The following is a 16,800-nucleotide window of genomic DNA, read 5'->3' as shown; positions in this document are numbered from 1 at the left end:
TACACTGTAGGAGATGAAACATAAAGGAAAAAGGAATAAAGCAAAAAGTGTGGGGAGCTAACAAAATATATATGTATGAATTTATTCAGGCATCATGCAAAAAAGAAATAAATACATAAGGCACTGTATGGGTACACACAAAGTTAAATCTCTCAGCTGTCCTGAATTTTGATAGAAGTTCCATTTTTGGTGCTGAAAATAAGAGGGTGCCACACATTTCTGAGTGGATCCTCTAAATTACGATTTATTTTTAATTTTTATTTACATCACCATGCAGCAGTAGTGTGATCTGGAGTGTGTCATCGATGTTATATTTTGTCATCTCTGTAATCTAGCAACTTATATCTTGTCACTTGGCAACGTAGAATTACAGGCTTGTCTGTTTAGCTGCACCATATGTGCTTTAATTTTCCTGATGGCTATTTTAGAACATGGTTAAAGAACACTTTTCAGAATCGGTTTCTTATCATTATTAAACTTTTTTGTCTGCAGATTTCTCTTCTGTTGTATCCCAATTAATAACATTTTGCTTACAATTGATATCCATCATACATTAGTGATGATGACGATAGCTGAGACAAGAAATATTTAGTGTCTTAAATGCAGGTGGGGGGGGGGCAGGATTATTTATTTATTTATTTTATTTAACATTTATTTACTGTGAAAGTCTGACTTGGAACAAAGCCAATTTTTAGTGTAGGCTTGGGGAGGAGTGCTCCAGATGCAAGTCATTGAAACAAAAGAAAAAAAAAAAAACAAAGCCAATTTGTATTGGGAGACTAATGTTGGCAGCCTTGAAAAATTCATTTAAATGTTATAAACATTCAAAAAATTGAAAATTGACTGATATATAGTTGTGTCAACTGCTTAGAGTGACAAATAGTATATTGTTTTGCTAAGTGAAGGTGAGGGACGATGTTGTTCCCAACAGTCTTGGGACTGAATAACATGTAAATAGAGACAATGGGAACTGCTGGCTGAAAACATTTTTTCTAACTTATTCCTTTGACTCTCACACATGCACAAATACACACACAAAAACACACACACACACACACACACACACACACACACACACACACACACACATCCAGGATTGTTGTTCACACAAAGGATACAGGTAAGCAGAGCTTATTTAATTTCTGCTTATTTTAATTTAATGTAAGTTTAGTAGTTAGAGCTTATATGATTTTAAATCTGATAGATAATTTAATTTTGTAGAAGAACCAGACCATGGGATGAAGTATAAAAGACTTTATTATTCTTGCCTTATAAAACCAATGTTGAAACTTCACTTTCAGAAAGAACTTTCAATTAAAACCAGAAAAAACAATTGAGATCAAGCGCTTTCGCTTGGCTCAAATACCAAGCTTTATCAAGATGAACTGTTTACTAAAAGGGCCATTAATATAGGGCTCACCTTTGACCATGTGACAACAGGTCATAATTAAGGTTTAAAGTTATACATTCTCAAATACAAAATCAAAAAAATTATTCGTAATTGATCTGTCATATTGACCTGGCTACTCCCATTTATATATTATTATGCATTGTTATGCACTACATTGATATTCACAAAGAGAAACGTATGTTATAAAACAATAATATATTAAAATATTTAATTAATAATCTTGTTTCTTGTATTAAAAATTCATTCCACTGTGTATATTTCACTCTACTACTTATGGTATACCACAAGTGTCTATTTAATTAGATATACACACAATAAATATATAAATAAATATTTTTTATATATAAATGGCCCTTTTAGTAAACAGTTCATCTTGATAAAGCTTGGTATTTAAGCCAAGCGAAAGTGCTTGATCTCAATTGTTTTTTCTGGTTTTAATTGAAAGTTCTTTCTGAAAGTGAAGTTTCAACAATGGTTTTATAAGGCAAGAATAATAAAGTCTTTTATACTTCATCCCACGGTCTGGTTCTTCTAATCGTGGAACTACTGCTTTGGTGCTTGCTGCTTCAACTTTGTTCATACCTAACAGATGTAACAGACATGATGTAGCATTAGCAACTCACACAGGTCTGTTGTAGACAGCCCGGATATTGATAGTGTCCATTTAGAAAAGGTTGATAATGACATGTTGGTCTACCTCACAGATGTGGAATCAGGATGTGTCTATACATGCATGTATTGGATGCTGCCCCCTCAACATAGATGTATGTTTGTTGATGTATACCCTTCTACAACAACATAGTCTGCGTGGAGGGTGTATTAAAGTGTGCATTCAACCATGTTAGGAAGGAGTATGTGATGAGTTACATGATGCACAATCTTTGATGTTGTCACAGCCTTTTGATTCTGTGTGACAGGCCTGGATACTAGCTAACCTTAACTGGCCTAGGATTTGAACACAATCCTCCATGCAGGTATCATTGAGAAACTCTCCCAGCTGGGGAATAAACCTTATGTCACTAGATGGGCAACCAACTGGCTCACTGACAGAACACATACTGTGAAAGTTGGTGAATTAACCTGTACAAGTAGAGCTGTCACCACTGGTGTATCCCAGGAATCTGTGCTTAGCCCTGTACTGTTTGGAATCTATTTCTCAACAGATCAGACTAGAGTATATGGCCTTTGGCTTACAATGTATGCTGATTCCTGCATACTGGGTACAATAATTGAGCCCAGCTATGATGATAGCATATTACATGAGGGGCTAACACAAACAACTGATTGGTGACAAAGCCACACAGTCTACAAATAAATAAAAGAATGTGTCTTTATTTTGGCCTTCTGCTAAGTGGAATTCCCTGCTAATTACAACATTGACAACAGTCTTGCTGTGCTGAAACCCAGTGATGCAAGCAGTGGGAGCACATACACATAACAATCTAAACTTCAAGCACAAACTGTCCATGCTGGCATTGAAAGCCTGTGTTCCGCACACCATAAGTCATGCCATCATATTCCGATCTCAGGAGTATATTATGGCACTGTATTGAACCTCATAAAAACACTAATATAAAGTATAACACTCTTTTTTTGCATGTACTCCACCAGCCACATGCAGCAGCTGGAGAGACCACAGGGGTTATTCACTGAAAAAACACAGTGCCTACAAACCATGCCATGATGTATGCGAATAGACTGAAATCCATGTCACTGTAATCTGTATCATATAGGATGAGGTGACGTCTGACCTGCCCAAGTGGGAATAGTGCATATCAACAAATCAGATATATCTGATGACATCAGCATGTCTGGTAATGTGAATATGGCAATAGCAATGTCATACATGCTGGTATAGAAGGCTCTCAGTAATGTCAAGCTAATGGAGACAAGTGCACACCCCAGTTGACTGCAGTCAGAATAGAACTCCTATCTATCTCTGTATTTAAGGCAAGCACCACAGCCCAAGTCTGACTCAGAGTGTCTCATAGGTTCATAGGTTCATAGGTTGGTACTAGGCTATCAGCCCTAGGGGCTATACAAGCCTAGCCATAGCAATTTCCTGGCTATTTCTTCCCACAATAATTACTTCCCCGAACCCCTGTCTAGCAGGGTGACTGACCTGATCCCTGGGTGAATTTCCTATCTCCCATCCAATTGTCAAGGTTCCTTTTGAAGATGGCCAAAGAGGCGCTCTGCTTGACATTTATGGGCAGTCTATTCCAAAGTCTGGGGAGTCTCTGGGTCAGGAACCTATCCCTCCAGAATGTTTTGTTCATTGTGATGACAAGATTTAGATCTTGTACTTGTACACCGGAAGTATACCCCTCACTGGTGAGATCAGATCATAAACTAATCTCGATGGAGGCCCTCATCCCGCCCCCACCTGAAACAAAAAAGACCACAGTGAAAAACTTCTCAAAAGCCGATTTCACACTTCTAAAAACTAGTGTGGTCTCCTTTAAGGCCCCTGAGCCAGTGGTAAACATTACTCAAACCGCTGAATCACTTACAAATGCCTTCTACCAGCACCTACAGGACTGCATGGATCAGGCAATCCCAAACAATACTAAGACTCTCTGTACCAAAGGCAAGCGTCCAGTCTGGTGGACCCCAGCCATAAACAAGCTCTACAACAAAAGGAGGAAGCTACTACAAGATAGAGCAAAATCCTTGAAAGGTAAGACACCTTTGATCATTATAAGTAAAAAACTAAGAGCTCTCATAAAATCATCCAAGGCAAATTTTGAGAGAAAAATCGCCAAGGACTCTAAAGAGAATCATAAGGCCTTCTTTAGCTATGTTAGAAACCTAGGAGGAAACTCCCAGATATGCTCAGAATTAGTTCAAAATGATGTGAAAATTACTGAACCTACACACATTGCCAACATACTGGCTGACAGGTTCAGTGCAAACTCCCAAAAGGAGAGATATCTATTCCAGAGGATTGTAGCCCCCCAAACATCTCCAACGCCCAGGTGAGAACTGCCCTCACTAAGGCAAAAAACACAGCATCCATGGGACCGAATGGTGTCCCCGGCTGTGTGCTTCACGAACTCAACGAGGAATTAAACCCACAGTTAGGACAGCTGTTTAATCTTAGCCTCACCTCAGGATACGTACCCAAGGAGTGGCGCACGGCGACTGTGGTCCTACTTCATAAGGGCGGTGTCTCCACAGACCCTGGAAATTACCGCCCCATTAGCTTGACAAGCCTTATCTGCAAAGTCATGGAGAGGATCATAATGGAACTCATAAATAAAGACATAGGGAACTTTCAGACTTTGGATCCAACCCAGTTTGGCTTTGTCAAAGGCAGATCCTGCCTCTTAAACTTGGTTGACTTTTTCGAGACAGTCACCAAGGCCATTGATGAGGAAAGGCAGTCCATACAGCCTACCTCGACCTGGCAAAGGCCTTCACACAATACCCCACTCAGGTATCATCGAAAAACTCATCAGCTTGAATGTAAACCCATACATCACAAGATGGGTTGCAAACTGGCTAAGTGACAGAACCCACAGGGTCAGAGTTGCTGGAGCCATGTCAGACTCAAAGCCTGTCACAAGTGGTGTCCCACAGGGCTCAGTACTGGGTCCACTCTTGTTCGGCATCTACTTTTCTGAAGTACAAGCAAACACAGGAGGGTTATGGCTGACAAAGTTTGCAGATGACTGCAAACTGGGCGCCATAGTCGAAAACACATCTGACACAGATATCCTCCAGAAGGGCCTCACAGAAATGGATAACTGGTGCCAGAGCCATGGCCTAAAGTTAAACGCCAAAAATGCATAGTCATACCCTTCGGGAAAAACAATGTTACCCCTAGCTACCATATAGGTGGCAATCCACTGAGCACAGAAAAAGTCATCAGGGATCTGGGGACCCAGGTTGACAGTAGCCTTTCGTTTGACACTCATGTTGCTAAAGTAGTTAGGAAAACCTTCTATATCGCCCACCTGATCATGAAGGGATTCACATCTAGATCAAGGGAGGCCATCGTCCCCCAGTACTCATCACTCATTAGACCTATGATTGAGTACAATGCCCCGTTCGGAATGTATCTGACCAGCCACCTGCTGCAGCTTGAAAGGCCCCAAAAGTTCCTCACCAAAAGGATAAAGGGTCTCAAAAATATGTCTTATGCTGCCCGACTGAAAGAACTCCAGCTCTATTCAGTCTCATACCGCTTGCTCAGAGGTGACCTGTGCCTGACATATAAGGCCATGTCAAATCCAGATTTGATGAATATGCTTCACCTCAAAAAATCTAGATCCCTCAGAACCACAAGGGCGGGAGACTTAAACCTTGACACGGTTATAAATAGAACGTGCTGGAGGGACAGATTCATCACCCAGAGACTCCCTATGCTGTGGAACAAAATCCCGGTACATGTGAGGCAGAGCACCTCTCTGGCCTTGTTCAAGAGGAATCTTGACCAATGGATGGGAGATTGCAGATATACCCCAGGGATTACTTCAGTGTCACTGCTTGACAGAGGCACAGCAAAATGATAGGCATAGTTTTTATTCAAACTAAAGGGGTGGCGAAAGCCACATAACTATGGGCTAGGCTTATAAATGCCCTTGGGCAGATAGCCTAGTATGAACCTATGAACCTATGAACCTATGAGCATGTGGCTCTGAGGAATTGGGATTTTTTTAAGTGTAGCATGTCCATCAGCTCTGGGTTTGACATGGCCTTGTGTGTTAAGCAGAGATCGCCTCTGAGTAGACAATATGCAACAGAGTATAGCTGGAGTTTTTTTAGACGGTCACCATAGGGCATCTGCTTTAGACCTGTGATCCTTTTAGTGAGGTATTTCTGCAGCCATATTCTACTTTCAGACAAAACTTTATAGCTGATGACACCAGCTGTGTCTGGTGAGGTGAATATGGCAATAACAGTGTCTCACATGCTGATGTTGAAGGCTCTCTGTAATGTCAAGCAAGTGCACACACACACACACACACGCACACTCACACGCACAAACACACACACACACACACACACACACACACACACACACACACACACACATACACACACACACACACACACACACATACACACACACACACACACACACACACACACACACACACACACACACACACACACACACACATACATACACACACAGCAGTTGACTGCAGTGAGAAAAAAATTCCTACATAAGTACACAGACTACAGAACTCAGTACTTTACACTAGGACCACAGCACAAGTCTGACTTTTACAAATCTCCAGGGCAACTTATAGTGGATGACATCAGCAGGGCATATTGAATAAAAGATTTTGGGAGACCTGCATAGGTTCATAAGTTTCATAGGTTCATAGGAGGTTACTAGGCTAATGGCACTAAGGTATTTACAAACCTAGCCATGTAAAAACACAAAATACCCTCAATGAGCATAGTTAGATGGTCGTTGTTAGCAGAGCAATTTTATAATCAGAACTGACTGCCCCTGTCCATAAGGAACATAGGTGCCACCCCAAGGATGAATTTTCAAAATCGCATCCATTTTTCATGGTTGCGCTTGAATAGGGTCTTGAGGAGCACTGCTTCACATGCAGTGGGAGCCTATTACAGAGGATTGGCAATTGCTGGGAGATATATCTTTCTCTCCAGCATGTTCAATTTATGTCACAGACTAGGTTGAGATCCCTGGAGCAAGTTATTCTTGTCTCATTTGATTTGCAAATGTCCAGCATTCCCAGTAGGGCAGGGTCTGAGAGTGCTCTGTAGGTCAAGCATAGGTCACCTCTCAGCAGCCTGCATGATACTGATTAGAGTGACAAGTCTTTCAGGCTTTCCATATATGTCATGTTTTGGAGGCCCTGGATTCTCCTGGGCACAAACCTCTGTGTTTTCTTCAGTTGCTGCAGCTATCTGGTGAAGTACACTGAGAAGGAAGCATTGTACTCAGTTAGTCATCTGATAAGGTTTCAGTACAGTGGAAGTATGACCTCCCTGGTTTAGGATGCGATGCCATTATTTATGATCTGTGCAAAGTAGACTGTCTGTCTCACCACTATGGACAGATGGACAGATAGTGATTGAAGTGTAGATTGCTATCAACATATGTTCCATAGACTTGTAACACCATATTTGAGATTACAGGGGTGCTATATCATAATTAACAGGGGTACTTCATTGCCAAAGGGGGAAATGAAGCATGTTTTTCTTTAAGGTTCAGTCTGTGAGTTTGGCACCAATCATTTGTTTGTGTCAGCCCTTTCTGTAATCTGTTAACGTTGTTGTGAGACTCTATATAAGTGCTCCCAGTTGACAGTCATTTGCAGACTTGGTAAGCTGCAGGCCTTCTACCTTTGCCTGGACTTCAGAAAAATAGTTTCCAATCAGTTCAGAGCCCAGCACAGGTCCTTGTGGTATTCCACTGATAAGTGGTCTAGTGGTAGAGGTGCAGTCCCCAACTTTGACAGTGTGCATTCTGTCAGTGAGCCAGTTGGCTATCCATCTAGTAATGCATGGGATAATCCCCAGATGGGAGAGTTTCTCTATGATACCTGAATGGGGTATAGTATCAAAGGCCTTGGATAAATCAACATAGGTGGTATGTCCTGTTATCTGTCATCCAGGTATTTGGGGTCATTACCAAAGAAGTCCACTAGGTTCAATAAGCAAGATCTCCACTTGACAAAACCAAAATGGGTCAGTTGATGTATGCTGAATGTCACCTATGTCTCTGTGGATAAGGTCCATTATGATTCCTTCCATGACCTTACTTATTGGGTTGTTTAGGCTTATGGGTCAATAGTTCTAGTTCTGCATGTTACCAGATTGATGTGCATTATACAAACATATTAATTTATGTAGTGGAGTTGATATACATATGAAGAAAGTACTGAGACACCAGGGTTGCAGTGCTTAGAGGGAGGCAACACATGACTGTATTGTAAATATGTGATATATTCCTAGATAGGTCCTTCAGTTTGTTATGATTTCACATGTAATTTCATGTCATATAAAAGAAATAGGCAGTAAACAGCACTGATACATAATGATATCTAGTTTTCCATGGTGCAGTGAGCAGTGAGTTTGTGCAATGGCTGCCACAGTGTGTGTGTATTTGAAATACACATTTCCATTCATTTTTCCTGTTTGCACATAGTTAAGCAGTGTGCAAACACAAGCTGCATTACTAAAGGCTGGAGTTAGTACTTAGTCTATGAAGCATAGCTGCTGCTTAATTAAGTCTGTGGCAGCAGGTGTAAATGCATTCATACATTTCTTTTTGAGCCCAGATAATACTGGGTTTGAATCCACGTGTATCTAATACTTTTCAAAAAACAGTGATAATGCAATTACATTCATTGTTTACAATACATGGGTTGCAGTGTGTTGGCATACTGCAGAGGGGTTAAGCAGCATTGCACAGAAGTAACTGCAGCATTGTACCACTGCTCACCATTGCTTGGCATTGATGCACAATGTCACACTGCACAAACATATATGCCAAAACGTGAAGGGATCCATTGCTTTTTCTCCTACTTATGTGTGTTGTCTGTGAGTCTATTTTTTTACTAGATTATAGATGATAAAGTGGGATAGGAAAGTGGTGAAATGGGAAGCAAGCAGTGGGAAGAACAAAGGGAAAGTAATGCAGGAATGTGCAGGATGGAGGTAGGAAAGAACCATAGCTATCCATTTCTTCAACAGTAAAACCTGATCACATGTGCAGAATATTAGTGGAATGTGAACTGTCACTTTCTAAAATAGGGGTGACAACAACACAATCATGCTGTATTAGCAAGTGGACCAAATCAAGTGTGCCAAGAAGACACATGTACAAAATGGAGAGTTATGTATGGAATAATTGTGTGTGTGTGTGTGTGTGTGTGTGTGTGTGTGTGTGTGTGTGTGTGTGTGTGTGCGTGTGTGTTTGTCTGTGTGACAGGTGCCCAATTGTTTTTAATTCAGTAAGGGAGGACTGCTGGGTAAGGGATGTAGGTAAGTCTTGGTCAAATACGTTGGATAGGTGAGGAAGCAAGTGCAAAGAAACAAGACAAACAAGACAAGAAATAGGGATGATGAGGAATGCAAAAGGTTGGGGGACACATACCATGATAGGGGTGAGGAAAGTGACAACACAGGCTCATGCCCTTCAAGCTTGGAGATAGTGAGAATAGAGTCATCACTCACTAGATTGTCATCACTGTCCCCTTGTTCCACTGGTGGCTGCAGTGTTTGATGTCTTCTACCACTAAGGACTATGAAGGAGAGCAGCCTCTATCTGGCATAGACATACACCAATGGTGCATTGCATGACCCTACATATCAACCCTGGCATCTCCTGGAGGTTGATGAAATCACCACCTCCAGAACTGCTCCCAGAGGGTACCACTGCACCAGCTTCCAGGGCACTACTACCAAAGGGCTTATTTAGTGCAGTGGCAGCAGAGGCAAAGCTACCAGGTTGGCTCCCAGACATGATGGGCATTGGTGCTGGAGCCTGGTGACCAGGGGCAGGATGATCCACTAGGACTGGCATACCTTACTGTGCTGTGTAGCATTTAGTGATGTGGTATACATGGATGGCATGCAGAGTTTTGATTACACATAATAGAAAATAAAAAAGAGAGATAAGTGTTGGGGAAAGAGAAAAAATGAGTTAAAATTAGTACCATTGTATATGAGATACAATGCATTAACACAGTTATACAAATCTTTTAACTGAAGTATTATATTTACATATACATTCTAACAGATGCACACTATACTACAGATTGCTGAAAATAATCCTTGAAATGTGCATATATTGCACATATGCCTGTTCCAGTTATAGAAATTACAGTTTACAGCAGGGCATTTGTGCACTTGTATAGAGTTTTTAATTTAATGTAAATATTATTAAATAAATAACAGCATTGTATAGTTGTGAATCAGACTACAGTCTAATATTTGACTCCTACATTTGGTTTGTGTTACAGACTAATGAAAGCATACTTGCTTTTACAGTTGGGATATGCATGCTCAATTTGATAAAACAGTATAAAAGACCAAAAATCTATCATTAATTTTTAAAGCTACAATAACACTTATCTTCTGCTGCATGCATACCAATTGCATCCCTTAGTATCTCCATTCAAGCAGTATGAGCCGGCTTATTGAACTCATGTTTGGCAGCAGCTGGGTAAAGAACAGAAAAGAGTAAAGGAGCATTATTCATACCAGTCTTGCCTATATTTAGCTTTCTGAGTCTTACAAGTACTCTCTTATTGTCATACTTACACAGCTGTGAGATGGCCACAGTCTCAAAATCATTCAACCAACACTTGAGAGCATCACTTTTTCACCAGTGTAGGTCATTAAAATGATGCTTCCAGTGTGTGAGATGCCAGTGGCATTGGATACAGCCTGGCCAAACTATTTCATGCCTTAGACTTATACCAGAAGCCAGAATAGTCCTCCTGTAGAAGCCTTTAGTTGTGGCAATTTACCAAGAGTCCAATAAGCATCCTGACTCCTGGACACCCCATGTCTGTGCCCTAAAGTGTGCACCTTCCTCTTTAATTCCAGCCATGTCAACCAGCCAAACTATAGCAATGGAAACTGATGCTTTCCTGCCAATTCCAGTTATCACATTTACTGGTAGTGCCAAACCTGAGCAAAAATGACAACCGTGTTTGCACGATGTTAAGCTAAGAACAGCAGTGCCAAGCAGGAAGGAATTAAATAATTGAAATAGGAAGGGTAATCCCTTTGTTTGAGGAGTATCTACTGATATAGCCTGGAAATATATACTAGAAATTGGAAGGTAGCTGTTAGGTGAGTTAAGTTTGCAGACATGCACTGGGGGCATAAATGTAATGACCTGACACATTTAGTTTTGCTTTTATGCATTGAGGAAATTGATTTTTACACTGTGGGGATTCAAACCTAGGCATAAAGAACAATCATTTTCTTTCACAGCACTTTGCTACAGAAGAAGTGCTGCTCAGACATAGTCATGGATCATGCATAAATACAGGTAAAAGTTTGAGTTGCTACACATGTATGTGTGTGCCAGACAAGGTTATTGGATATAGATCCAGATGTGTATGTGTCTTAGTTAATTATGGAGGCCATGCAAGTTCAGATAGCGGAATTATACTTACAGAAATATAGTAGACAGTATACCCTCAGTCTTACATCTGAAAACACAATAATGGTGTCTCATCCTTAATACATATAATTCATATCAGCTCCAATATCTAAAGTGTTATACGTAAGAGTGAATATAATAGAAGTTGAACAGTAAAGGTGCATGGAATATCTTGTATTAGAACCCAGAACCATGTGTATGGCAGTTCTACACTTACACCTTTTGCCACAAGAATGTTGAAATAACACTTATCTATTTTTCAGTTGATTGCTATAACCTTCACTACCACAGCAATAAAAGTAGGTTGCATACCATGTACTAGAACCCAGGACCATCTGTACTCCAGCCCTACCCTTGCACCTACTAGCCTAGGACTAGCATAGGACTAGTTACATGACATTTCCTAATTTCCTAATTATTCTTCAGGTCTCTGTGTTAACCACCGCACAATGTCAGTGTATTTGCACAGTGCTCAACAGAATTATTTGAACATATCTGGTTTCAATTATTGGCTGTCTGAGTCCTGTCTGTAGGTGTTCAATGGCTGCAGCTCTTGGGGAACCTTGTTAACTGCCACACAGTGCTGCCAAGTACAGTTGCATAATGGAAAACAAAAATTGCAACAATGTATTTTTTTGACCTTTGCCCCTTTACAGATGCCCTGTTTTCAGGTGTTCTGTCTGCTACCTGGATGTGCCACTAGTCCAGTTTGTGCACTTCCCTCACTTTACACAAATGAGATAAGCACAGCTAAAGCTGACATTCATTTTTCTCCATGTTTGCACTAAGCCGCTCATCATGCAAACACTGCTCCCACCAAAAAGGAAAAAATAATTAAAAAGAAAAGAGGAAAAGTAGCTGAAATGAGGAAAGCAATCTATGTCATACACACTATAAAATGTTAGTACACATGAAATATTTCTGCATAGGTATGGATTTGAACTCTTACTCCAATGAACCTTCAGAACACAGCAAGTGTGCCTTATGCCTTTTGCCACACTAACACCTTTGCAGCAAGGAACTGAAATCATTATGAATGCAATCAACTGCAACATCATCTAGAGTAATATGAAACCATACAACAGTTCTTTGTACATTTATTAATTTTGGATGTATTGCACTGTGTGATCACACAGCCAGTTATGAGTTTTGCTTGCAAATATCCAGCTCTGTCTTATGTCTCTGTGTCTGTTGGTCATTCTTCTCTTATCTGACCAATAATCTGAGACATGCAGTTTGTAAGGCATTCTACATTGTTGCTCTTAAAATGTAAGAGGATATTAAATGACAATAATATAATATGCAGTTGCCAACAAATGAAGGGGGGTTGGATGTTAATAAACAGAAGCTGTGAATGTATGTGCTGTTTTCTTACATTCCCAATCTTGACAAAATGACATCTAACACTTTGTAAGTCTAACCAGACACACCCACTCAGTGTAGGGCAGTCTGCATTGCTGTTGTGTTTTCCTTCTCCATACCAGTAATCATTCACAGTTGCAATCCATTAAAATCAAAAACTGAGGGTGTGCCGGCACTATATTTATATCTGATACATGGAGCCACGTATTTTGGATTCAGCAGTTCTAATGAGTTCACACCTTATTGCATCTTCACCATGCTGACAGCCCTGAATCTACACCATAACAAGGCAACCATGAATCTGGGGAAACTGAAGGTGAGGAGACTTGTTTATGCGGATAACATGGAAAAGAGGCTATTACTTTAGTATATACCTGCAGAGAAGATTACTAAACTTGAGAAGGTATGCTTGCATTTTGTCACCATTATCCTGCATAAAAATCTATTAAATATGGATGGCACAGTGATGCAGTGGTAGTGCTGTTGCATCACAGCAAGAGGTTCTCCGGTTCGATTTTTGGCTGGGGTGCCTTCTGTGCAGAGTCTGCATGTCCTCCCTGCATTCGCGTGGGTTTCCTACAGGTGCTCCGGTTTCCTCCCACATTACAAAGACATGCATCTGGAGCATTTCACCTGGGTCTCTGCTGAAAATTGGCTTTGCTCCAAGTCGGACTATCCCAGTTAACAAATGTTAAATAAATAAATAAATAGTTTTATATATATTTTGATTAGCAAAGTCTACACTTTTATCTGTATGCAGTAGTAAGAAGTATACTGATGTCATGGGCATGTTTGTCAACGCATTTCATAGGTATACATGATTGTAATAGCTTAAAATGTAATATTCTGTGTTAAATCTGTAAACATATTTCAGGGACAGTACATTTGACATCACTTTTAGCATTTCAAATATAGTTTGTTAGCAAAATGTGTCATTTGCCTGTCCTTTTGGGGGTGGGGGAGCAAAACTGCATTTCTGTTATGGCACAAACAAAGGCTATGTTGCTATTGTTACTCTCCTTTTTTTGCATCTGGTATGTTGTTCTAATTTCACATCTCTATAGACTATTTTATGTTTCTCCAGTGGGTAATACTGAAATGCTACCTTTTCTGTTTTCTCTAACTGGCCATTTGTTGCTTTATATGTCTGCCTGCTTCTTTTTCCTTATCACACATACTTACTGACCTTTTCTGTCAGCCTAGGCTTCCTGCCCCCCCACACACTACACCCTGTGCAAGCAATGATAATTGGGCCATATCCCTGTTCAGTATTTTTTAGAATCAGGGATACATAGGCTCATAAGCTTTGTGTCTGATGCTCAGGGTGCATATCTGATTTAGTGCTTAGTATATCTGCATTTATGATGTGGAACTGGTAATTGTACCTTTGACTTATATTGTTCTTAGAAAGTTAAACAGTTGATAGCTTCAAAAAATGTTCATCTTTATTGTTTATGATCTTGTGAGAGTTGTGAAAGCTAATGATTTTCTAGTACAAGCATATAGTGTTAAACTGAGGGCATGCAGTGACCATCACTACTTTTGAGAGGTATGACTGTCTGAATCTTTGATGTCTAAGACCTACTACTTAATAATTGATACATATAAGTCAAATAAATCTCTGCTGTCACATGTTAAGGTTGTTACAAATCTCCCACCTTTTACTTGCTTGCACTACTGAATAACAACATGTCAGTATATACCAGTCATTCATATTATTATACAATACACTCCAGGTTCAACACTTAACATATAACTCCGGGAGTTGCTACAGGTTTAGTTTAGGGCTGGCTGTGTCTTATGCAAGCAGTACACAGCCAATACATGGGTAGGCAAAGGTTGTGAAAGTTGCCTGGCAGCAATGTTATTGTATGTATGTGCATAGGAGGAAGGTTTTAGGCACATAGGTGGTGAGTGAGTGTGCTATGCATTGTCTTTTAGTCAATGTGAGTGCATACTGAGCATGCCTACATCTACCTACACCCACAGTAGCTGATGCTTCCCCCTCTGACGTCTCACCTGCATGTCACTGTGGTGACCTTGCCATTGGTGGTGACATATGTGTCCCTTCCCCTTGTTGATTTTGCTGAAGCTGTTTTCTCAGGATAATATTGTGCAGCATGGCACATACCATGACTAGTTCAGTACATGTCCATGGATTGTACTGCACTGCTCTCCCAGATGTATCCAGGCAATGGAAACTCAACTTCAGCAGTTCAAACACACTAACACTATTTCTGATTTGAGCATGTGCCTCATTATGGTGTTCTTCAGCAGGTGTGAGCACATTTCTGATGGTTGCCATTAGCCTTAGGTCCAGTGCATAAACTTCATCCCCCAGTAAATATCCCTGTGGGATAGCCAACCTAGTGAACATCTGATATATTTGGGAGATGTGCTAGATATTTGATATATGGTAACTGCCTGGGTTGACAGCACACACATTCAAGATGATTCCTTTGGCATTACACATGACTTGGCAGTTAATAAAGTGGAAACCCCGTTCACTGGGTAGTGCCTTAATTTCTACGTGTGCAATGCATGGCACCCTGTACTTCAGGGTACTATGCTACAGGGTAGAACTCCTGCATATTTTGGCCCTATCCTTAGGCGTATGGGGAAATATTTGTGGTCACTAGCATGTTGAAACATAGCACTTAAGAGTTGATTGAGAATCCTGGATGCAGATGCCTGTGACACCCCCAGCATGTCTCCTGTTGGTCTCTGAAAGGTACCTGTAGCTAAGATTCTAAGTGGTACACATACCTTTGTTTCCACTGGGATGGGTTCTCCTTGGTTTGCCCTGGCTCTGATTTAAGAAAGACAGAGGTTTCAGAGTCTATGTAGTGTGTCTCTATCCACCACTGTAGTAGTCTACAATTTCCAAATCATGTAGATTGTGATAAGTTACCTAGGGTCTGAAAATTATTCTCCATCTTGCCTTTCATCTATTAGCAGCAACAACAGCATAGACATCAGCTTGTTGCACATACATATGAATTAAAGCAACAGCTGCCCCTGACATTATTTCTGTGTAGACTCCTTTGCATGGCTGTATTTCAACAGGTTTTGGAATTCACAGGGAAAACCAGCATTGAGTCTACCTGGTTGTTTCACAGCTTGTTGAATAGCTTCCACATCTTGGCTTGGTTGAGTGCCATGCAATTCAGCTGCATATGCTGTCATTTGCATGCCACAGTGTTTACTTTGTTTGAGCAGCTGTGTGCGGCTCTACACATCATGTAGAGCCACTTACTGAATCCAAAACAGTAGCACACAGTACAAACAGACCATGTAGGCTTTATTGAATCTGGCCATATTCTTTTCTTAATTAAAATAAATAACTGATATACATGGCTATGGCAACAGCAATGGGCAAACAAGAAAGACAGCAAGTGCCACTGTTGTGAAATCTAAAGCATCAGAAATGTAAAAACAAATGCCTTGGTAAGGAACAACAACATACCTTTACAAGAAATCAATTCTGAAAGTAGAGAAAAGCATTGCAAGACAAATAGCACTATCAAAAATTGTGTGTATCCATACAGTCTCACCTACTATGATACAAGTGCCTCACCTATATGTTGAGCTTATTTAGTGCAGATTCAGCCATGTGAGCACTGTGAATATGCAGATCAGGTGCCACATCATTAGCTTTCATCAATACTACAAGCTGCACTAAGTGCTGGTGAGGTAAACATGGTGTAAGGATCTACATGATTCTGTGCACATGCCCTAGAAGTGCAAGAAGGAGCACTGGGCAGTGCTACTTGCTACAAGTTTGCAAGTGTGAATGATTAGTGCAATTGTATGAATAGTTAAGTGTTCTGCTACTTTGATGAATATTTATTGTAAGTGTATCAGGGAGAATATACTTAAAAAGATAGGGGCTTACTGACCTAGGACATAACCCCTTTAT

The sequence above is a fragment of the Protopterus annectens genome, chromosome 1.part1 (assembly GCF_019279795.1).
Source record: "Protopterus annectens isolate FY-2018-M chromosome 1.part1, PAN1.0, whole genome shotgun sequence".
Lineage (NCBI taxonomy): Eukaryota > Metazoa > Chordata > Ceratodontiformes > Protopteridae > Protopterus > Protopterus annectens.
Note: the sequence above shows the minus strand (reverse complement) of the source record.